A 23,334-nucleotide genomic window follows, 5' to 3' on the forward strand; every position below is an offset into this window, starting at 1 on the left:
CCTTGAATGATAGTTTTAATATTGTTGTTTTAATTATGTTTTATTTAAATTATGACTTGTCTAATTAGTTTTTTAAAAATTTTGTATTAGTTTTCTTAAAATACATCCATACATCAATACCTCCAATCTATATATATAAAAGAGTGATGGCATCAGGGCAGCAGACAAAACAACAAAACTACAGGACTCCCAACTGTGATCGAGGTGACCACCCTCCCCCCCAGGACTTTGTAAAAGATAGTTCAAAAACCAAGACTTTATGTTCTATATTCCATATATTTATAGTAGAAGGTGATTGAGACTTTTTTACTGGAGTTTACTGTGGATTATCCCTGCACTCTGAGGCAAGAGATAACAACTTCATGAATTGTAAGATCATGCTGCTAAAACTCCACTTTTATGAATCTCCATATTGGGTTCCCCAGATGTTGTGAACTTCGTTCTTATCAAATGTTTTCAATTGTTTATATCATTCATGATTCCCCTTTATGCAATGTAACCCACCTTTATGGATTCTCCCTTATTTCCTCGAAATCTATCTATCTGCCTATATGTGTTTGTACTCTTTAGGATCCCCGGAAAATATGTATTTTTCCCAGCAGGGTTTATATTCCAACTTTATTTTATTTTTCATTTTATTTCATATAATTGTCAAATCATGAAATCAAATGGGAAATATTTTGACCCCAACATGAACCCCAGCTCCTATGACCCAGGCTTCCCCTTCCCAAAAACAAAAGGTGATTCGCCCCCAAGGCAAACATTGTCATATCTCACCCAAAGGAAAAACCAGGACATCTCAGGAAGGCACCCTGCTGGGCCCATTTCCACCCATCCTTACTTCCACCTCTGACACCCCAAGGCATATCTGAAATCAGTGTACATGACAGGAACCCCTGATGGCTGTCATTAATCCCTTTAGAAATCGGCCGGACAGGAATTAATCTGATCTTTCCTGCCCTGTCACTTCATTGTTCCAATAACTCCCGCCTTCCCCTTCCTGATTGGCCCGGGTGGGGACAAAAAGCAGCTCCCTATTGGGCCAGCAGAGCAAGGCGGGAAACGAAAGCCCGCCTCGTTCAACCCTCTAGCCTATCCGCGATCAGATGGGCGGGGGAGCGGGGCGGGAAATTCAAGGGGCTGTCAGACTGAAACACTGTATAAATATGGCTTTATTTTTGATATATGGTACGCTAGTAGACTGAATGATCGGTACTAGTGTCCTTTTCAGCTGAATCGCTCAATAAAGACTCCTTGGCGGATTTTCCTTCATCTTTGGCGGACCTTCTTCATTTCGGCTCCAGGTTGTATTGCGGCTCATATTCTCTTATCAGCTCCGCCAAGGTCCGTTCTCTCAGGACCGGATCGGCTCTCTCCTTAAGGGGCCCGATCCCCTAGAAACGCGGTCGATAACATAATTTGGCGACCATGAAGGGACTTGCTTGGAAGTTCCAAAGGTCAATTTCTAGGCTAAAATTCCAAGCGGCGACCTTGGTCCAGATATTCTGGAACAGGTTGGGGAGAGAAACGGCTGCAAGGAGGGCCCTCCGACCAACAATTTGACCTCATTTTCACATCTAAATTTCTCTGGCAGTCCCTTTCTCTCTCTAGATCTGATTCAGGGTACTGAACAAAGGAGCCAGATAGGAGGAAGCAGATTTTTAGCTCCTCGAAGGAAAGGCGCCAACGTGAAACAGGGGACGCCCTGAAAAAAAGGGAACCGGCTCCGTTGTTGAGACCCAGGTGGGCGGAGCTCTGGAGGTATTGCACTTCGGATCAGGGCTCGGTAACAAATTCCTGGTGAAACGCGGGAACATCTGGCACCTGGGGGCGTGTGAGAACAGTCTGGCTTGTAGATTACAGGTTCAAGGATCGTGGGGTAGGGGAACGGTTGTGTTCCCGGGGCACCTGCGGATTCCACGGACGCCAGCCATTCAGTCTTGGTGGAGGGAACTCTTGGAAGGACGAGCGGCACCTGGCCGGTTGGGTGAGTCGTTACTCCATTAACTGTCAGGGTAGGCAGGGGCTGAGCCAAGGATGGGTGTTTGTTCAGCACGTCTAGGGTGTCCCACCCCAGCAGACATCCCCAGGGATTCTCCTTTGGGCAAGATCCTGGCCAATTGGGGTGGGCTTGCATCGAAAAACATGGTGCAGGCCAGGTTGGGCCAACTCAGCGCGCATAAGTGGCCCCTCATGGCCCTTGAAGGGGGAACAGCTTGCCCCCCCCCCCCGCTTGAGTCGCCGAATTCGGAGTGTTGGCCTAAAGGTGACTCACCATGGGGAGGGCAGGTGGTTCCAGCTTGCTTATGCCGCGATGTTCATGGCCCTAAAGCCAGGGAGAGAATTGGAGGGGGGAGGGGGTCCACGTCTTCCCATGCAGAGATTTGGGCTCCAAAAACAACCCCCCCCAAAGATTCCTCCCTAGACCCTTTCCCCTTACCCCCTCCTCCAGAGGATTTTCTGGACACATTTGCTTGCCTTCTCCCCACCCCATCAGCCCCCCCTCCAATCCCTATCTCTACTTTTTCTCCTCACACTGAGTCCTACACTGATCCTGGACTCCCAAATTGGCCTTCCAAGGGAACCCTTACTTCAGGGATCCCCCCCCCCAAGAAATTCCCCTCCAGAGAGTTCAGCCCAGTCTAATGTGGAGGAGGGCTCCCAGCCCCCTCCCCTCTCACCCCGAAACACACCTTGATCCAAACACTGTTCCCCTTCTCAAGACACACACACTCAACCATTCTCCACCTCTCCACCCCCCCAACCGAATCCCTCTAAGCCTTTTCCCATTCCACCCCAAAAAACTCCTTCCCCCTTGCGGCCCCCCCCCTTAATCTCTCTCTTCCTCTCGCTCGTCCTTTTGGCCAGAGGAACAGGGGGAAAGGAGGGGCCGTGGGGAGATGAGGATCATCAGGAAAAAGGGGGAACTGACTGTTCAGAGACCATAAAACATCCATTGCCATCCTGTTTTATCTGAAGCCTGCATATTGAGTCAATAGTTTTCCAAAGAATCATTTTCCCTTCTCTCCCTCCTTTTAAAAAGCTATCTATTTTTGAATTTTTTTGAGTCACAGTTCAATCCCCTTTTTCCCTCTTCTTTTCTGTTTGTTTTACCCATAACTCCAGAAACTCCCCAAAGATCCCAGAGGAACATAAATTTTTAGACTGTCAATTTGCATTTTTTGTTGGTTACAAATTGCAAGTGGGACCTTTGATCTGGCATTCTTTCAAAATCGTCAGGTCACATCTTGAAATTAGCACAAACTAAAGGATCCTGTGTCCCCAAAGACTCCTTTCCCTTTTTCTCTTTTTTTTACCTAATCCCTTTGGGCAACCCTGCAAAACCCCTCCCCTTTTTGAACGCTCTCTCTCAGCCTCACCCCCCTCCACTCCCCAACCTTCTACTCTCTCAGCCTCATCTCTCTCTGGGGGTTATTGTGTATTTATGGAAAACCTTCCATCTTCAGGGACTGGCTGAGTCCTGCCGGGGGCTCCCCTGTTCTCTGAGTAATATTCTTTGTTTGTTGTCCTGATTTTGGAATTTGCCTGTCTTTTAAATGTTGGGAGCCAAGTTTGGTTCCTTTTCATGGTTTTCTTCCTTGATCTATCTTTTCTGTTCCTGTCTCTCTCTCTCTCTCAGCCCCCATCCCAGCCGTTCCATTGAAGCCTGATGCCCCCCCCCAAATTGTATCTGCCCCTGCCACTCAACTCCTGCCACATTCAGAGTTTTCCTCAGATTGGAAGAATCGCCCCACCATCCCCCTCCTTCTCTTGCCCCCACCGGGCTCTCTCTCTCTCTCCCTCTCTCTCTCTCTCTCTCTCTCTCTCTCTCTCTCTCTCTCTCTCTGCGCTCATTCCTCTCTTGGAGAGAGAGGAGAAGGAGGGGCCGCGGGGAGATTGTGCAAAGAGGACACTTTTTTTCTCTTCCTGTTTTTGGAGGGGCAAAGGGGGGAGAAGATTCAGTCCTGAAGCCTGCCACCAAGATCTATAGTTCTCCAAGGATCGCTTCCTTCTTTCAAATCAAATCTTCTCCAACTTGATATTCTGCCTTGCCTACCCTCAAATTGTACCCTTTTTTTTCTTTTCTCTCTCTCTCTTCCCCGGCCTGAGTGAAAATCTCTCTCTCACACAAATCTCAAATCCATTTCTCCTCTCCTTCCTCTCTTCTCACCTTTTAAAATCCCTTATTTCCCTTTGTTCCCATTTTCTAGACCCTATCCCTAAGATTTTACCTCAGTGTTGTCTTATATTTCCTTTGGTCCTTACAAAAGGGGGGAGGGGGGCCATTCCTTTAGCCGCTTCTGTTTCTTAATTTCCCCTTTTCTTTCTCTCCCATCTGGGAAGCATGGCAAAGGATTTGGGTGGGGGAGGGGGACTCCCAGAAAAGTGTTGGTTAAATTTTGTGTGTTTATGTAATGTGTGGGCTGTAAACTCTTCTCTACTCACCCCTTTGCCTTAAAAGGCACCAGTGATATATAGTTTTCTGGGAAGGAGGGCTGGAATTGACTAGCTTAGTGCTATGCTCTCTCTCTCTCTCTCCCTTTTCTTCTGTGCCATCTCACCTCCCTATTTTCAAAGGTTCAAGCCCTAATATTTTGTGAGACCCCCCCCCCCCCCAGAGAAATCCTGCTGCTTCTGTGGTTTTAACTTTTTCTTGTCTCTCTCTCTCTCTCAAACCTCCCTTATCTTAGGGACAAAGGGGGGTGGAAGAATGCATGTATTTTTCTATATGTGAGTTTTTTTCTCTCTCTCTCCCTTCCACTTCATGTTTTCCTAGGCCAAAATGCGCTTCAACATTCTCCTTTTTCAAAGCTTTCTCTCCCCCCTTCCTTCCCCTGTGAAGGGAACTCCCAGCATCCCCATTTCTCCTTATAAACATACAGTCAAAATCCTGGTTTACTTTTATAGTAAAGGCACTCTTTCACTCTCCACTGTTCCCCAACAATCTCTTTTCTTCCTTTCGGGTCCTTCTCCCTCCCTTTCCCTGAGTGCATGCGTGTGAATGTTTTAAAAATCCCTCTAACTGCCTTTAATTATGAGGGGGGCAGTACAGAGTCCAGGGGACCTTCCAGGCACAGCTGAAGAGATCCAGAGGACCGGACCCAACCACCTGACTGAGGACATCAGACCAGACTGCAAGACCCATAATCCATACCTGCCACCATGAACAGTTCTAAGACCTGGGTAGGGGCTCTCGGAGTGCGCTGTGGATTTCATGCAGCAGCTAGAACCCGGAGGCCATTGGAGATGGTCCTGTGAGGGTAAGCCCGGACCCCCAGTCACCCAGAAGAGACAGCCCCACCTGTGGCTGATCTGAGACCCCCACGGGGGAAGCAGCCCCATCTGCCTGGCTCAGGGGCTAGAGACTAAGACACTGCTGAAAGGATTCTTGCACCTGGCAGGCTTTTATGGCCAGACCACCGTATGGTGCCCTCCAGCTGGCCTGGTTCTGCCCTGGCAAAGGGCTACTGAGTGCAGGTCTGCCTTTGACGCTGCCAAGGAGGCCCTCATGACATCACCAGGGGACAGAATTGGCCGCCATGGCAGAAGATGTCCCAGAAGAAATGAACAGGATTCTACCAGTGACCACCATGAGGGAAGGATGTTCCACTTTCACCAGAGCTGTGCCAAAGAAGGACCCCAGGACTGCTGGAGCCCTCACAAGGTATGAGTGACTTCCCTGACTAACCCCACCACGGGAGGGAGGGGGGCTTATAATCTGTCCTTAGTTTCCCTAGGCACTCTCTCCTTTCCGTCTCCTCTGTTGGAGTGCTGGACCTGCCTGCAGTCACCAGGAGGCGCCGTGCTGTGAGGAGCAGAAGCTGTGCCCAGTTGACCCCAGCTGCCAACTACAAAGGGGGGCCCAAGCTGCAGCCAAGAAAAGGCAGCCAAATGGGAGTACTGCATCACAGCCTCCATCATCCCCAGCCCTCACCACCTCCACCTTCATGCTCCATTTCCCATGACTCCAGACCAAGGGACATCTGCTTCAACACCATGGGATCACCCACCACTGACTGAACCTCAGCTTCCACCTCTTCAAGCTCCTGCCCTCCAACAAAAGTCACAATCTGATCTACCAAGGCAGAGGCCCTGCATGCAGTGAAATGTCGGGGCTTTGGGAAATGTTCATAGCCATTTCCAAGCCCCGAAGGGGGGAAAATGTGATCGAGGTGACCACCCTCCCCCCCAGGACTTTGTAAAAGATAGTTCAAAAACCAAGACTTTATGTTCTATATTCCATATATTTATAGTAGAAGGTGATTGAGACTTTTTTACTGGAGTTTACTGTGGATTATCCCTGCACTCTGAGGCAAGAGATAACAACTTCATGAATTGTAAGATCATGCTGCTAAAACTCCACTTTTATGAATCTCCATATTGGGTTCCCCAGATGTTGTGAACTTCGTTCTTATCAAATGTTTTCAATTGTTTATATCATTCATGATTCCCCTTTATGCAATGTAACCCACCTTTATGGATTCTCCCTTATTTCCTCGAAATCTATCTATCTGCCTATATGTGTTTGTACTCTTTAGGATCCCCGGAAAATATGTATTTTTCCCAGCAGGGTTTATATTCCAACTTTATTTTATTTTTCATTTTATTTCATATAATTGTCAAATCATGAAATCAAATGGGAAATATTTTGACCCCAACATGAACCCCAGCTCCTATGACCCAGGCTTCCCCTTCCCAAAAACAAAAGGTGATTCGCCCCCAAGGCAAACATTGTCATATCTCACCCAAAGGAAAAACCAGGACATCTCAGGAAGGCACCCTGCTGGGCCCATTTCCACCCATCCTTACTTCCACCTCTGACACCCCAAGGCATATCTGAAATCAGTGTACATGACAGGAACCCCTGATGGCTGTCATTAATCCCTTTAGAAATCGGCCGGACAGGAATTAATCTGATCTTTCCTGCCCTGTCACTTCATTGTTCCAATAACTCCCGCCTTCCCCTTCCTGATTGGCCCGGGTGGGGACAAAAAGCAGCTCCCTATTGGGCCAGCAGAGCAAGGCGGGAAACGAAAGCCCGCCTCGTTCAACCCTCTAGCCTATCCGCGATCAGATGGGCGGGGGAGCGGGGCGGGAAATTCAAGGGGCTGTCAGACTGAAACACTGTATAAATATGGCTTTATTTTTGATATATGGTACGCTAGTAGACTGAATGATCGGTACTAGTGTCCTTTTCAGCTGAATCGCTCAATAAAGACTCCTTGGCGGATTTTCCTTCATCTTTGGCGGACCTTCTTCATTTCGGCTCCAGGTTGTATTGCGGCTCATATTCTCTTATCAGCTCCGCCAAGGTCCGTTCTCTCAGGACCGGATCGGCTCTCTCCTTAAGGGGCCCGATCCCCTAGAAACGCGGTCGATAACATAATTTGGCGACCATGAAGGGACTTGCTTGGAAGTTCCAAAGGTCAATTTCTAGGCTAAAATTCCAAGCGGCGACCTTGGTCCAGATATTCTGGAACAGGTTGGGGAGAGAAACGGCTGCAAGGAGGGCCCTCCGACCAACAATTTGACCTCATTTTCACATCTAAATTTCTCTGGCAGTCCCTTTCTCTCTCTAGATCTGATTCAGGGTACTGAACAAAGGAGCCAGATAGGAGGAAGCAGATTTTTAGCTCCTCGAAGGAAAGGCGCCAACGTGAAACAGGGGACGCCCTGAAAAAAAGGGAACCGGCTCCGTTGTTGAGACCCAGGTGGGCGGAGCTCTGGAGGTATTGCACTTCGGATCAGGGCTCGGTAACAAATTCCTGGTGAAACGCGGGAACATCTGGCACCTGGGGGCGTGTGAGAACAGTCTGGCTTGTAGATTACAGGTTCAAGGATCGTGGGGTAGGGGAACGGTTGTGTTCCCGGGGCACCTGCGGATTCCACGGACGCCAGCCATTCAGTCTTGGTGGAGGGAACTCTTGGAAGGACGAGCGGCACCTGGCCGGTTGGGTGAGTCGTTACTCCATTAACTGTCAGGGTAGGCAGGGGCTGAGCCAAGGATGGGTGTTTGTTCAGCACGTCTAGGGTGTCCCACCCCAGCAGACATCCCCAGGGATTCTCCTTTGGGCAAGATCCTGGCCAATTGGGGTGGGCTTGCATCGAAAAACATGGTGCAGGCCAGGTTGGGCCAACTCAGCGCGCATAAGTGGCCCCTCATGGCCCTTGAAGGGGGAACAGCTTGCCCCCCCCCCCCGCTTGAGTCGCCGAATTCGGAGTGTTGGCCTAAAGGTGACTCACCATGGGGAGGGCAGGTGGTTCCAGCTTGCTTATGCCGCGATGTTCATGGCCCTAAAGCCAGGGAGAGAATTGGAGGGGGGAGGGGGTCCACGTCTTCCCATGCAGAGATTTGGGCTCCAAAAACAACCCCCCCCAAAGATTCCTCCCTAGACCCTTTCCCCTTACCCCCTCCTCCAGAGGATTTTCTGGACACATTTGCTTGCCTTCTCCCCACCCCATCAGCCCCCCCTCCAATCCCTATCTCTACTTTTTCTCCTCACACTGAGTCCTACACTGATCCTGGACTCCCAAATTGGCCTTCCAAGGGAACCCTTACTTCAGGGATCCCCCCCCCCAAGAAATTCCCCTCCAGAGAGTTCAGCCCAGTCTAATGTGGAGGAGGGCTCCCAGCCCCCTCCCCTCTCACCCCGAAACACACCTTGATCCAAACACTGTTCCCCTTCTCAAGACACACACACTCAACCATTCTCCACCTCTCCACCCCCCCAACCGAATCCCTCTAAGCCTTTTCCCATTCCACCCCAAAAAACTCCTTCCCCCTTGCGGCCCCCCCCCTTAATCTCTCTCTTCCTCTCGCTCGTCCTTTTGGCCAGAGGAACAGGGGGAAAGGAGGGGCCGTGGGGAGATGAGGATCATCAGGAAAAAGGGGGAACTGACTGTTCAGAGACCATAAAACATCCATTGCCATCCTGTTTTATCTGAAGCCTGCATATTGAGTCAATAGTTTTCCAAAGAATCATTTTCCCTTCTCTCCCTCCTTTTAAAAAGCTATCTATTTTTGAATTTTTTTGAGTCACAGTTCAATCCCCTTTTTCCCTCTTCTTTTCTGTTTGTTTTACCCATAACTCCAGAAACTCCCCAAAGATCCCAGAGGAACATAAATTTTTAGACTGTCAATTTGCATTTTTTGTTGGTTACAAATTGCAAGTGGGACCTTTGATCTGGCATTCTTTCAAAATCGTCAGGTCACATCTTGAAATTAGCACAAACTAAAGGATCCTGTGTCCCCAAAGACTCCTTTCCCTTTTTCTCTTTTTTTTACCTAATCCCTTTGGGCAACCCTGCAAAACCCCTCCCCTTTTTGAACGCTCTCTCTCAGCCTCACCCCCCTCCACTCCCCAACCTTCTACTCTCTCAGCCTCATCTCTCTCTGGGGGTTATTGTGTATTTATGGAAAACCTTCCATCTTCAGGGACTGGCTGAGTCCTGCCGGGGGCTCCCCTGTTCTCTGAGTAATATTCTTTGTTTGTTGTCCTGATTTTGGAATTTGCCTGTCTTTTAAATGTTGGGAGCCAAGTTTGGTTCCTTTTCATGGTTTTCTTCCTTGATCTATCTTTTCTGTTCCTGTCTCTCTCTCTCTCTCAGCCCCCATCCCAGCCGTTCCATTGAAGCCTGATGCCCCCCCCCCCCAAATTGTATCTGCCCCTGCCACTCAACTCCTGCCACATTCAGAGTTTTCCTCAGATTGGAAGAATCGCCCCACCATCCCCCTCCTTCTCTTGCCCCCACCGGGCTCTCTCTCTCTCTCCCTCTCTCTCTCTCTCTCTCTCTCTCTCTCTCTCTCTCTCTCTCTCTGCGCTCATTCCTCTCTTGGAGAGAGAGGAGAAGGAGGGGCCGCGGGGAGATTGTGCAAAGAGGACACTTTTTTTCTCTTCCTGTTTTTGGAGGGGCAAAGGGGGGAGAAGATTCAGTCCTGAAGCCTGCCACCAAGATCTATAGTTCTCCAAGGATCGCTTCCTTCTTTCAAATCAAATCTTCTCCAACTTGATATTCTGCCTTGCCTACCCTCAAATTGTACCCTTTTTTTTCTTTTCTCTCTCTCTCTTCCCCGGCCTGAGTGAAAATCTCTCTCTCACACAAATCTCAAATCCATTTCTCCTCTCCTTCCTCTCTTCTCACCTTTTAAAATCCCTTATTTCCCTTTGTTCCCATTTTCTAGACCCTATCCCTAAGATTTTACCTCAGTGTTGTCTTATATTTCCTTTGGTCCTTACAAAAGGGGGGAGGGGGGCCATTCCTTTAGCCGCTTCTGTTTCTTAATTTCCCCTTTTCTTTCTCTCCCATCTGGGAAGCATGGCAAAGGATTTGGGTGGGGGAGGGGGACTCCCAGAAAAGTGTTGGTTAAATTTTGTGTGTTTATGTAATGTGTGGGCTGTAAACTCTTCTCTACTCACCCCTTTGCCTTAAAAGGCACCAGTGATATATAGTTTTCTGGGAAGGAGGGCTGGAATTGACTAGCTTAGTGCTATGCTCTCTCTCTCTCTCTCCCTTTTCTTCTGTGCCATCTCACCTCCCTATTTTCAAAGGTTCAAGCCCTAATATTTTGTGAGACCCCCCCCCCCCAGAGAAATCCTGCTGCTTCTGTGGTTTTAACTTTTTCTTGTCTCTCTCTCTCTCTCAAACCTCCCTTATCTTAGGGACAAAGGGGGGTGGAAGAATGCATGTATTTTTCTATATGTGAGTTTTTTTCTCTCTCTCTCCCTTCCACTTCATGTTTTCCTAGGCCAAAATGCGCTTCAACATTCTCCTTTTTCAAAGCTTTCTCTCCCCCCTTCCTTCCCCTGTGAAGGGAACTCCCAGCATCCCCATTTCTCCTTATAAACATACAGTCAAAATCCTGGTTTACTTTTATAGTAAAGGCACTCTTTCACTCTCCACTGTTCCCCAACAATCTCTTTTCTTCCTTTCGGGTCCTTCTCCCTCCCTTTCCCTGAGTGCATGCGTGTGAATGTTTTAAAAATCCCTCTAACTGCCTTTAATTATGAGGGGGGCAGTACAGAGTCCAGGGGACCTTCCAGGCACAGCTGAAGAGATCCAGAGGACCGGACCCAACCACCTGACTGAGGACATCAGACCAGACTGCAAGACCCATAATCCATACCTGCCACCATGAACAGTTCTAAGACCTGGGTAGGGGCTCTCGGAGTGCGCTGTGGATTTCATGCAGCAGCTAGAACCCGGAGGCCATTGGAGATGGTCCTGTGAGGGTAAGCCCGGACCCCCAGTCACCCAGAAGAGACAGCCCCACCTGTGGCTGATCTGAGACCCCCACGGGGGAAGCAGCCCCATCTGCCTGGCTCAGGGGCTAGAGACTAAGACACTGCTGAAAGGATTCTTGCACCTGGCAGGCTTTTATGGCCAGACCACCGTATGGTGCCCTCCAGCTGGCCTGGTTCTGCCCTGGCAAAGGGCTACTGAGTGCAGGTCTGCCTTTGACGCTGCCAAGGAGGCCCTCATGACATCACCAGGGGACAGAATTGGCCGCCATGGCAGAAGATGTCCCAGAAGAAATGAACAGGATTCTACCAGTGACCACCATGAGGGAAGGATGTTCCACTTTCACCAGAGCTGTGCCAAAGAAGGACCCCAGGACTGCTGGAGCCCTCACAAGGTATGAGTGACTTCCCTGACTAACCCCACCACGGGAGGGAGGGGGGCTTATAATCTGTCCTTAGTTTCCCTAGGCACTCTCTCCTTTCCGTCTCCTCTGTTGGAGTGCTGGACCTGCCTGCAGTCACCAGGAGGCGCCATGCTGTGAGGAGCAGAAGCTGTGCCCAGTTGACCCCAGCTGCCAACTACAAAGGGGGGCCCAAGCTGCAGCCAAGAAAAGGCAGCCAAATGGGAGTACTGCATCACAGCCTCCATCATCCCCAGCCCTCACCACCTCCACCTTCATGCTCCATTTCCCATGACTCCAGACCAAGGGACATCTGCTTCAACACCATGGGATCACCCACCACTGACTGAACCTCAGCTTCCACCTCTTCAAGCTCCTGCCCTCCAACAAAAGTCACAATCTGATCTACCAAGGCAGAGGCCCTGCATGCAGTGAAATGTCGGGGCTTTGGGAAATGTTCATAGCCATTTCCAAGCCCCGAAGGGGGGAAAATGTGATCGAGGTGACCACCCTCCCCCCCAGGACTTTGTAAAAGATAGTTCAAAAACCAAGACTTTATGTTCTATATTCCATATATTTATAGTAGAAGGTGATTGAGACTTTTTTACTGGAGTTTACTGTGGATTATCCCTGCACTCTGAGGCAAGAGATAACAACTTCATGAATTGTAAGATCATGCTGCTAAAACTCCACTTTTATGAATCTCCATATTGGGTTCCCCAGATGTTGTGAACTTCGTTCTTATCAAATGTTTTCAATTGTTTATATCATTCATGATTCCCCTTTATGCAATGTAACCCACCTTTATGGATTCTCCCTTATTTCCTCGAAATCTATCTATCTGCCTATATGTGTTTGTACTCTTTAGGATCCCCGGAAAATATGTATTTTTCCCAGCAGGGTTTATATTCCAACTTTATTTTATTTTTCATTTTATTTCATATAATTGTCAAATCATGAAATCAAATGGGAAATATTTTGACCCCAACATGAACCCCAGCTCCTATGACCCAGGCTTCCCCTTCCCAAAAACAAAAGGTGATTCGCCCCCAAGGCAAACATTGTCATATCTCACCCAAAGGAAAAACCAGGACATCTCAGGAAGGCACCCTGCTGGGCCCATTTCCACCCATCCTTACTTCCACCTCTGACACCCCAAGGCATATCTGAAATCAGTGTACATGACAGGAACCCCTGATGGCTGTCATTAATCCCTTTAGAAATCGGCCGGACAGGAATTAATCTGATCTTTCCTGCCCTGTCACTTCATTGTTCCAATAACTCCCGCCTTCCCCTTCCTGATTGGCCCGGGTGGGGACAAAAAGCAGCTCCCTATTGGGCCAGCAGAGCAAGGCGGGAAACGAAAGCCCGCCTCGTTCAACCCTCTAGCCTATCCGAGATCAGATGGGCGGGGGAGCGGGGCGGGAAATTCAAGGGGCTGTCAGACTGAAACACTGTATAAATATGGCTTTATTTTTGATATATGGTACGCTAGTAGACTGAATGATCGGTACTAGTGTCCTTTTCAGCTGAATCGCTCAATAAAGACTCCTTGGCGGATTTTCCTTCATCTTTGGCGGACCTTCTTCATTTCGGCTCCAGGTTGTATTGCGGCTCATATTCTCTTATCAGCTCCGCCAAGGTCCGTTCTCTCAGGACCGGATCGGCTCTCTCCTTAAGGGGCCCGATCCCCTAGAAACGCGGTCGATAACACAACCTTGAAATTTGATAACACAACCCATCATTCATGACTCTAGGTTGATAACAAAAAGAAAAGAAAAATAAAGTCCTAATTACAGGGAGAGGAATAATAGTTTTTATCCAATTGCTGCCAGTTAGAAGGCTAAGCTCCACCTGCTTGGTCTCCTAGCAACCTACTCAGCCCAGGGGACAGGCACAGTTAGGCCTCACTTAGGCCTCTTCCACAGATTATCAGATTTTAACTGGATTATATGGCAGTGTAGACTCAAGGCCCTTCCACACAGCTATATAACCCATTTAGAATCTTATATTATCTGCTTTGAACTGGATTATCTTGACTCCACACTGCCATATAATCCACTTCAGTGTGCATACTAAACATAAAGACAGTCATACAACAGACATTCAATACTACCACTACCTCAACAATTTCTCACCAACACCACCAGACAACACCACAGCAACGCGTGGCCGGGCACAGCTAGTACTCTTATATTTCTCTCTTAATTCATTGCATCAAATATATAAATATATATATCTTGTATGCTGTTTCTTTTCACCTCTGTGCCCCCCCCCCCCCGAGCCATTTCAATTTACATTCTCTTTCCAAAATACCATTTCTTCTTGTGGAGGTAATTTCCCATCTACTTCTTTTAAACCCTTCTCAATAAATTTTCCCCAAACCTCATCAAAGCCATTTTCCTTCCATACCCCTTTCCTAACTCTTAGTCTACATGTTAACTTATTGTTTATTGCTAATTTCCATAGTTCTTTATACCATTCTTCTATTTGTATGTTTATTTTACCTTTCCAGTTGCTGCAGTTAACATATTATTTATTGCATCATTCTCTGTTTTTTTTTCAAATTCTTGACATTATATAATGACAACAATGCAATACCTGCACTTTTTCCTATCTTCTTATCCATTATAGCTTCTATTTCTCTAAACACCTTCCCCCAAAATACATTTACATATTTACATTGCCACCACATATGTATATATGTACCCACCTCCTGGCAACCTCTCCAACATTTTTTGTAGCATTTTTATTAATGTTTGCTATCTTTACTGGTGTTAAGTACCATTTCCAAACCAGTTTATAATAATTATCTTTAACACGTATCAATAGGTTCCTTAAATGTCTTTGATTCCATAACTGTATCCAATCCACTTCCCTTATCCTAATCCCTAAATCTTCCTCCCGTATCTCTCTTAATAATGTGTCCTTTAATTCCCCCCCCCTTTATTTCAATTAATATCTTATACAATTTACTGGTTATTCCTTTCATCCTATGGTGTACTCCCATTGCTCTTTCCTTTTGTATCATTTGTTCAAATTGTGTAGGATTGCCTCCTTCCCCATTATTTTTTATCCAGTTCTAATTAGTTTTTAACATTGATGCTTGCCTTAACTATTCATTTTATGATGTTATATGATGTGCTGGGCTTGGCCCCATGTGAGCCGCTCCGAGTTCCCGTTGGGGAGATGGAGGCGGCATACAAAAATAAAGTTATTATATTATTTTTTTAAGTACGGAGCCTGCTGACTCCTGTTACATGATGTACTACTACTTTCGGAGGGCTCCGTGCTTAAAGGGGCAGCTAAGTGGAGCATGCCACTGTGGTAACAACACAGGAAGCTTCCCGTGTTGCCTTGGAGCAATGGGGGAAAGCTGGATGGGCTATGCTTCCCCTTATGGGATCGCTCTGTGGGTAAGCCCAGCAATGTGGGGCGTGAGGTGACAGGTTCCCCATGCCCCCAACAGCGGACACTAGAATGCTTGGGGATTCTGGTGGCCAGTGTGAAGATGTCATAAAACATGCATCATTTATGAAACACCACTTTCCATGGGATGGGCCGAAACTAACAAAATGAAGTTCAACAGGGACAAATGCAAGATACTTCACTTCGGCAGAAAAAATGGAATGCAAAGATACAAAATGGGGGACACCTGGCTTGACAGCAGTGTGTGCGAAAAAGACCTTGGAGTCCTCGTGGACAACAAGTTAAACATGAGCCAACAATGTGATGCGACAGCTAAAAAAGCCAACGGGATTCTGGCCTGCATAAATAGGGGTATAGCGTCTAGATCCAGGGAAGTCATGCTCTCCTCTATTCTATTCTGCCTTGGTCAGACCACACCTGGAATCACACTGTGTCCAATTTTGGGCACCGCAGATGAAGGGAGATATTGACAAGCTGGAAAGCGTCCAGAGGAGGGCAACTAAAATGATCAAGGGTCTGGAGAACAAGCCCTATGAGGAGCGGCTTAAAGAGCTGGGCATGTTTAGCCTGCAAAAGAGAAGGCTGAGAGGAGACATGATAGCCATGTACGAATATGTGAGGGGAAGTCATAGGGAGGAGGGAGCAAGCTTGTTTTCTGCTGCCCTGCAGACTAGGACATGGAACAATGGCTTCAAACTACAGGAAAGGAGATTCCACCTGAACATCAGGAAGAACTTCCTCACTGTGAGGGCTGTTCGACAGTGGAACTCTCTTACCCGGGCTGTGGTGGAGGCTCCTTCCTTGGAGGCTTTTAAGCAGAGGCTGGATGGCCATCTGTCGGGGGTGCTTTGAATGCGATTTCCTGCTTCTTGGCGGGGGGTTGGCCTGGATGGCCCATGAGGTCTCTTCCAACTCTACTATTCTATGATTCTATGGATCATTCCCCTTAAGCTCCTACACTAAAGGAGACACTTTTTACATCACTTCTTTCAGTGCAACCCACACCATTTTAAAACTACTAATGGAAATAGAAGCAGCATTGGCCGACCACTCACACAAACGCTTACACTGAAACCTCACAAAGTAATCAGACAAATCCATCACTTCCCACCAAAAGGAAACATACACATTTAAAGTGTTTCTTTCTATGCGCAGGAAAATGACTGGAGTCAATTTCTTCTCATCTCTGAAATCCTGTGGAGATGGAGACCCACGAGCAACCACTGGAAGCAATCCTACGTCATTTGATGGGCTCTGTGGGAGTTTGTTTTGAGGTTTGTAGGAACGAGTAGAAACAGAGAAAAAGTTCCATATGATGAGGTCCTTAATCTCTCTCTCTCTTTTAGGACTTCATTGCACAAGGCAGACAATTTGGCACTGAAGCTGGAGCATCACTTTTGATGACAGTCTTTATTGCAGGACACTATGAATATCCTGCTGCCAGTCAACCTCCTCCCTGCTGCTAACCTGTCCCTTGCTGTGGTTGGTGCACCATGTCAATAGCTTGCAACCTTGCAATGTTCCTATCTCTTACCTTGTGCAATGGATCCATTCTACTTCTGTGCCACATGCTTGAAGTAAAGTGACATCACGGTGAGATTTCCTTTTCCTCTCCCCCTCACTATTTCCAAGCTGGCCTTTATCCTTTGATTTAGACATTATCCTTTCATCTTCTGGGGTCATTTCAAGAGCCCATCATGAAATGATAGTGATAGAACACTTCGCTCGGAAAGCATCAATAAATATCATTCACAAGAAGACCCTGGGTCTCCTTTATTATAAACATGATTATTTACCATTTCTGTTTTCTGTAGTCTACTTTGTTCATACATTATTAGCTTTAGGCACTAACCTGTTATCCTACACATTAACATCAGCTCACCCAATTAGTTTGACCTTCCTGAGATTCTGAGGAGTCAGCAGGTCGCATTAAATAAGCATCTCATAGCACAGCATCGGTTGCTGTCAAGATGAAATGCGATCTTGCGCTTTGTAGCATGGCAAAATAGAAACATGCCTTTGAAATGGCCAAATATCTGCAGCTATTTTTACACTTCTCCCATCTCAAGGCCACAGACATTTCGATTGGATGAATAAAGGACAAAAGCGGGAGTGGTGATATTTGGTATCATTATGTCTATATGTATACATCATGTCTATGAGTATACATAGTCTTTCAATCAAGGCAAATACACTGGTAAGACAGATCAAGCTTTTGTTGGATACATGGGTTCAGCTATTTTTCCAAAAGGAAATAATTGGGGTTGCTGTGAGTTTTCCGGGCTGTATGACCGTGTTCCAGAAGCATTCTCTCCTGACATTTTGCCCACAGCCCCTGGTGGCACAGTGTGTTAAAGCACTGAGCTGCTGAACTTGTGGACCAAAAGGTTCCAGGTTCAAATTCCGGGAGCAGAATGAGCGCCTGCTGTTAGCCCCAGCTCCTGCCAACCTAGCAGTTTGAAAACATTCAAATGTGAGTAGATCAATAGGTACCGCTCCGGCGGGAAGGTAACAGTGCTCCATGCAGTCATGCCGGCCACATGACCTTGGAGGTGTCTATGGACAATGCCGGCTCTTCAGCTTAGAAATGGAGATGAACACCAGCCCCCAGAGTCGGTCACGACTGGACTTAACGTCAGGGGAAAACCTTTACCTTTACCTATGGCAGGCATCCTCAGAGGCTGTGAGGAAATAAATTGTTTTTTTTAAGATAACAACAGGATCTCATGAATTTTCAAGCTGTTTTATTTAGTTCATTCATCAAAAGATGTCAGTGTTTTATGACAACGCTCCTCTTGCTGAGTCATTTCTTTGTACGAACCTGGAATGCAAAACTCCATAGGGCTTTTAAAAAACTTTTCAAAGCTGTCTTTCAAACCAGTGCTTAAGCAGAGAAAGACTTTTTAAAGAATGTTCATGGTTTCAGTCAACAAGTTCTCCAAGAAGAGGAGTGGTACAGGAAGATTTAAAGTGATGCTTGAGATGAGCTAGTCAAGACACCGTTCCGTAGGTGCATAGTTGGAAGGGATCAGGGCCGTAGCCAGAAAAAGATTTTGGGAGGGGTTTTGAAAATTTCGGGGGGGGGGGGTTGAACCCCTAGCACATACCCCTCCCCGCTACAAACCTGTCAATATCTGCTTGAGATAGTGCCTGGAGGGACTCTTAATGTTTTGCATCTCATAGACTTAGCATGGGGATTTGGTTAACCAGTTAAAATTCATGAGTAAACCAGATTTTTTTTATAACTTGAAAAATTTCGGGGGGGGGGGGGTTGAACCCCTAACCCCCCCCCCCCTCGCTACAGGCCTGGAAGGGACCACAAAAACTTTTTTCCCAGCAGTGGACAAAGTTAAAGAGCCAAATGCAGCCCCTTGGCCCTATGTTTGAGCCCCATGTTCACAAGTCTGAACATGAATCAATAGTGTGATTCAGCAACTTTAAAAAGCCTATACAATTCTAAGCTGCATCGATAGGAATATAGTCTCTAGATTGAGGTAAGTCGTAGTCCCACTCTTTTTTTCTTTGGTCAGACCTCACTTGGAATAACCCTGTGTCCTGTTTTGAACATCACAATTCAAGGATATTGACAAGCTGGAAAGTATCCAGAGAAGGGTGGCCAAAATGATCTAAGATTTGGAAGCCAAGCACAGTGATTCCACCAAAACATTTGAAAGACCTTTCTCATGATAAGAGCTGTTCAGCAGTGGAATATGGTGTCTGTCATACCCCAGCCACCTTTGGCTTCTGAACCTGATCCAGAAATGAACTTTGACCAGGATGAAGCTTATTCTGACCTTTTGCCCAGTTCTCCGAGCTCCTTTCAGTTATAGCTGCCAGCTGTTGATAGTTCAGATGCTTCCTTAATTGGGAGAGATACTGGAGATGTTACTCCCGTGGCTGAACCAGATGTCTAGAGTTCCCTAGAGAATGTGCTCTTCAACCGAAGGGAGTTTCTGCATCACCAGAGATCAGAAAAACAAGGGCTTAGAAGGAGTAACCGCTTGGCATCTCGAGGATTGTGGATAAGAAGATTCCCTTGGAAACCTTTGGGGAGTTTGGTTTCCATTTGTTGGGATCTGATCTTCGTTCCATAAAAGTGTCTTCCACTGCAAAAAATTTGCAGTGTCAACGTAGCAATACCTAAGAACAGTTCACAGACTCCAGCTCCTGGTGTTTCCCCAGCCAAGTTTCCTGCTTCTGGCGGCCAAGTCAAGCCATGACTCCTGATTGGAACCGGAGTAAATCCTCTTCCTCGCCTTGTTCCTGAATCAAGTTTGATCTTCGCTTCATCTTGTTCCTGCTTTGATATCCACGATCTCCTAGTGACTTGGGACATTGTTATTCAGCCTTGTTTCCTTGTTGTTCCCCGCTCAAACTTTCCAACAGTTTGAGCGTGTTTCAGTTTTTGGACTTTGGACAATAATATTGGACATTTTCCTCAATCTTTTTGGATTTATTCATACCTTTTCACAAAGGACTATTTCCCACTCATCTATTCCGCTTATGCATTCCTGAATTTAAATTTGCTTTAATAAAGATATTATATGATTATTAGTCTCTGACTAGTTTCCAGTGCTCACGCTGCCTTGGGGTGCAACAGTGTCTCAGAGAATGGCGGAGTCTCTGGGCTCTTCCAGACAGTGCAAAAATGCGGGTTTTAAATGGAAAACAAAAAATCCTGGGACCCGAGAGCTGGTCTCCACACATAACTGTCAGTTTTAGAATTGGGTCCCCCACAATCCTCACAGGCTTCCTCTATATCAGAACAAGATAGAGGGTGAATGGGAGATCCATTATGTGCTGGATCGTATATGCCCACATATCTATATATATAAAAGGGTAATGAAATTTCGGCCTAGGACAAAACAACAAAACTACACATTCCAGAAACACTAAATTTGGCAGCACAACCCCTCATCCATGCCTCTACGTTCATACAACAAAAAGAAAAGAAAAATAAAGTCCTAATTAGAGGGAGAGGAATAATTGTTTTTAGCCAATTGCTGCCAGTTAGAAGGCTAAGTTCCGTCCACTTGGGTCTCCTAGCAACCCACTCAGCCCAGGGGACAGGCAGAGTTAGGCCTCACTTAGGCCTCTTCCACACTGCCTATAAAATACAGATTATCTGATTTTAACTGGATTATATGGCAATGTAGACTCAAGGCCCTTCCACACAGCTATATAACCCATTCATAATCTTATATTATCTGCTTTGAACTGCATTATTTTGACTCCACACTGCCATATAATCCACTTCAGTGTGCATTTTATCCAGCTGTGAAGAAGGGGCCTCATACTTTGCCACAGCAACGCGTGGCCAGGCACAGCTAGTTAATATAAATAGAAGCAAATGTGCACATGAGGTTCAACACATAACAGAGTGATTTTTAAAAAAAAACTTCTGCTGGATTTCTCTATTCCCCCAGTTGTTTATTCAAAATCTGTTTAATATTACAAAGTTTAAAATCGAGTTTCAGACAGTTCTAATGACTCTCCAATTGTGCTTCCTTTCATAGAATCATAGAATAGTAGAGTTGGAAGAGACCTCATGGGCCATCCAGTCCAACCCCCTGCTAAGAAGCAGGAAATCGCATTCAAAGCACCCCCGACAGATGGCCATCCAGCCTCTGCTTAAAAGCCTCCAAAGAAGGAGCCTCCACCACGGCCCCGGGGAGAGAGTTCCACTGTCGAACAGCTCTCACAGTGAGGAAGTTCTTCCTGATGTTCAGGTGGAATCTCCTTTCCTGTAGTTTGAAGCCATTGTTCTGTGTCCTAGTCTGCAGGGCAGCAGAAAACAAGCTTGCTCCCTATGACTTCCCTATGAGTCCCTATGACTTCCCTTCACGTATTTGTACATGGCTATCACGTCTCCTCTCAGCCTTCTCTTCTGCAGGCTAAACATGCCCAGCTCTTTAAGCCTCTCCTCATAGGGCTTGTTCTCCAGACCCTTAATCATTTTAGTCGCCCTAATCTGGACGCTTTCCAGCTTGTCAACATCTCCCTTCAACTGCGGTGCCCAGAATTTAACGCAGTATTCCAGGTGTGGTCTGATCAAGGCAGAATAGAGGGGAGCAGGACTTCCCTGGATCTAGACGCTATTCCCCTATTGATGCAGGCCAGAATCCCATTGGCTTTTTTAGCTGCCGCATCACATTGTTGGCTCATGTTTAACTTGTTGTCCACGAGGACTCCAAGGTATTTTTCGCACACACTGCTGTCAAGCCAGGCATCGTCCCCCATTTAAATCAGCTGTGTGTCCGTTTCACAACTCAATCAGCTGATCATCTGTTTTGGGCTTTTTAAAAGCAGACATATGCTAGAGCAGTCACCACAGAGGGGAGGGAAGGAAATCATGTGTTTTTTGAGAGTGCAAGGATATACAGTGATGCGAATATGCGCATATTCCGGCTGGAATCGGGATAAAAGAGAATCCTTTTAACACTTTTTTTCTGTTGAAGCGAATCAGAGCAGATTTACAGCTAGTGCCATGTAGCTGTAAATCTGGAACTCAGGAAATCCTGTATACTTGGGTTTTTTTGCTCTGCTCTCACTTTGTTCTCGCTATCGCCATGGCTCACTTTATAGGGTAGTTATAATGATAAAATGGAGGGAGGAATGAAGAAGGAGCCACGCTTGCCATATTGAGCTGAGAGAATAAGTGGGGAACATGCAATTAAAAACTGAAGCAAAGGCATGATTTAAATTTAGGCGAGTTAGAAACTTGGCAAAGGTCTTCATGGCTCTTTGCTTTTGGTAAATGCGTTCTTATTACACTAATGCATTACTTGGCAAGCTATCCTGTGTTTTATTAATATTAGTTCAGTTGCACTTGACATTCCAGCTCTTTGTCATTTTCAAATAGGGGAGTAAACTGAATTTGCAGTGCTCTGGAGTTCTCTTTTGGGAACTTGCAGAATAAACCAGCTCTAATAAAAAGGTTATTTAATTGGTAGTGCAAATCAAAAGGCGAAGGGGTTCAAAACTGTTTGGAAAATGGAATGAAGAAAGAAGTGGGAGAGCTCATGGAACAAGTAATAGGGAAGAGGAGAACCATGTCCCAAAATGCGACACCAAATAGGATGCTTCACTCCCTTATTTGGACCATAAGCCACTGGTGCTAATTTAGGAACACATCACCATTGTCATGTCAAGTGTAATTCTTTCTTTCTAGAGATGATCTTCAGAAAGAAAAGTTTGCATATTTGTAATATAAATGTCTTGCAGACAGCATCAACTGGCCCAATGCCTACAAGCAAGGTATCTGTGCTAGTCATCAGAATATTAATGCTCTTTGTGGCAAGTTCTTTAAGATCAAGCTTCTTCACAGTTTTGATAGTTTCATGGCCTTATTGGACATTACATTGTAATCTGTGTTGGGTTCTGGGCACCACAGTTCAAGAAGCATTTTGACAAGGGGTGCATCTACACCAGTGGTTTTCAACTTGTGGGTCCCCGGGTGTTTTGACCTACAACTCCCAGAAATCCCAGGCAGTTTACCAGCTGTTAGGATTTCTAGAAGTTGAAGGCCAAAACATCTGGGGACCAACAGGTTGAGAACCACTAATCTACACTGTAGAATTAATGCTGTTTTAATATTTGTATATTGCATATTTTAAGTTGTATTGTAGTACTTTTAATTGTGAGCCATTTTTAGTTTCTGTATAGAGAGAGAAGACAGGATCATCATCATCATCATCATCATCATCATCATCGATTCATCCATGGATAACCAAGATGGTAAAAGAGCTAGAAAGATGGCTAAATATGCTTTCCTTGGAGAAGAGAAATATAAGAAGGAATATAATAATAATAATAATAATAATAATAATAATAATAATAATAATAATAATAATCCTTGCAGCCCAGGAGCAAGCCATCAGAACAAATGCAATTAAGGCCAAGATTGAAAAATCAGCTGATGACCCAAAATGCAGACTCTGCAAGGAAGCTGACGAAACCATTGATCATATCTTCAGCTGCTGTAAGACAATCGCACAGACAGTCTACAAACAGAGGCACAACTATGTGGCCCAAATGATTCATTGGAACTTATGCCTCAAGTACCACCTCCCAGCAGCAAAGAACTGGTGGGAACACAAACCTGCAAAAGTATTGGAAAATGAGCACGCAAAGATACTGTGGGACTTCCGAATCCAGACTGACAAAATTCTGGAACACAACACACCAGACCTCACAGTTGTGGAAAAGAAAAAGGTTTGGATCATTGATGTTGCCACCCCAGGTGACAGTCGCATTGACGAAAA

The 23,334-nt window shown here is 46.2% G+C and overlaps 1 protein-coding gene across 3 annotated transcripts in view; it reads right to left on the reverse strand.

Moving 5' to 3' along the window:
* The window catches only part of LOC134293409 (uncharacterized), a 68,814-nt gene that overhangs the window by 25,767 nt on the left and 19,713 nt on the right, over positions 1–23,334 (reverse strand). For 2 of the 3 annotated variants that reach the window (XR_010000380.1, XM_062960863.1), the window contains exon 4: positions 1–13,358. This exon is cut by the window's left edge. The exons of the other annotated variant lie outside the window; for it this stretch is intronic. The gene's annotated coding sequence lies outside the window, so the exon portion shown is untranslated. The remainder of the gene's footprint in view (positions 13,359–23,334) is intronic. 3 annotated transcript variants of the gene reach the window in all.

Source organism: Anolis carolinensis, unplaced genomic scaffold (genome assembly GCF_035594765.1).
Source record: "Anolis carolinensis isolate JA03-04 unplaced genomic scaffold, rAnoCar3.1.pri scaffold_8, whole genome shotgun sequence".
Taxonomy (NCBI): domain Eukaryota; kingdom Metazoa; phylum Chordata; class Lepidosauria; order Squamata; family Dactyloidae; genus Anolis; species Anolis carolinensis.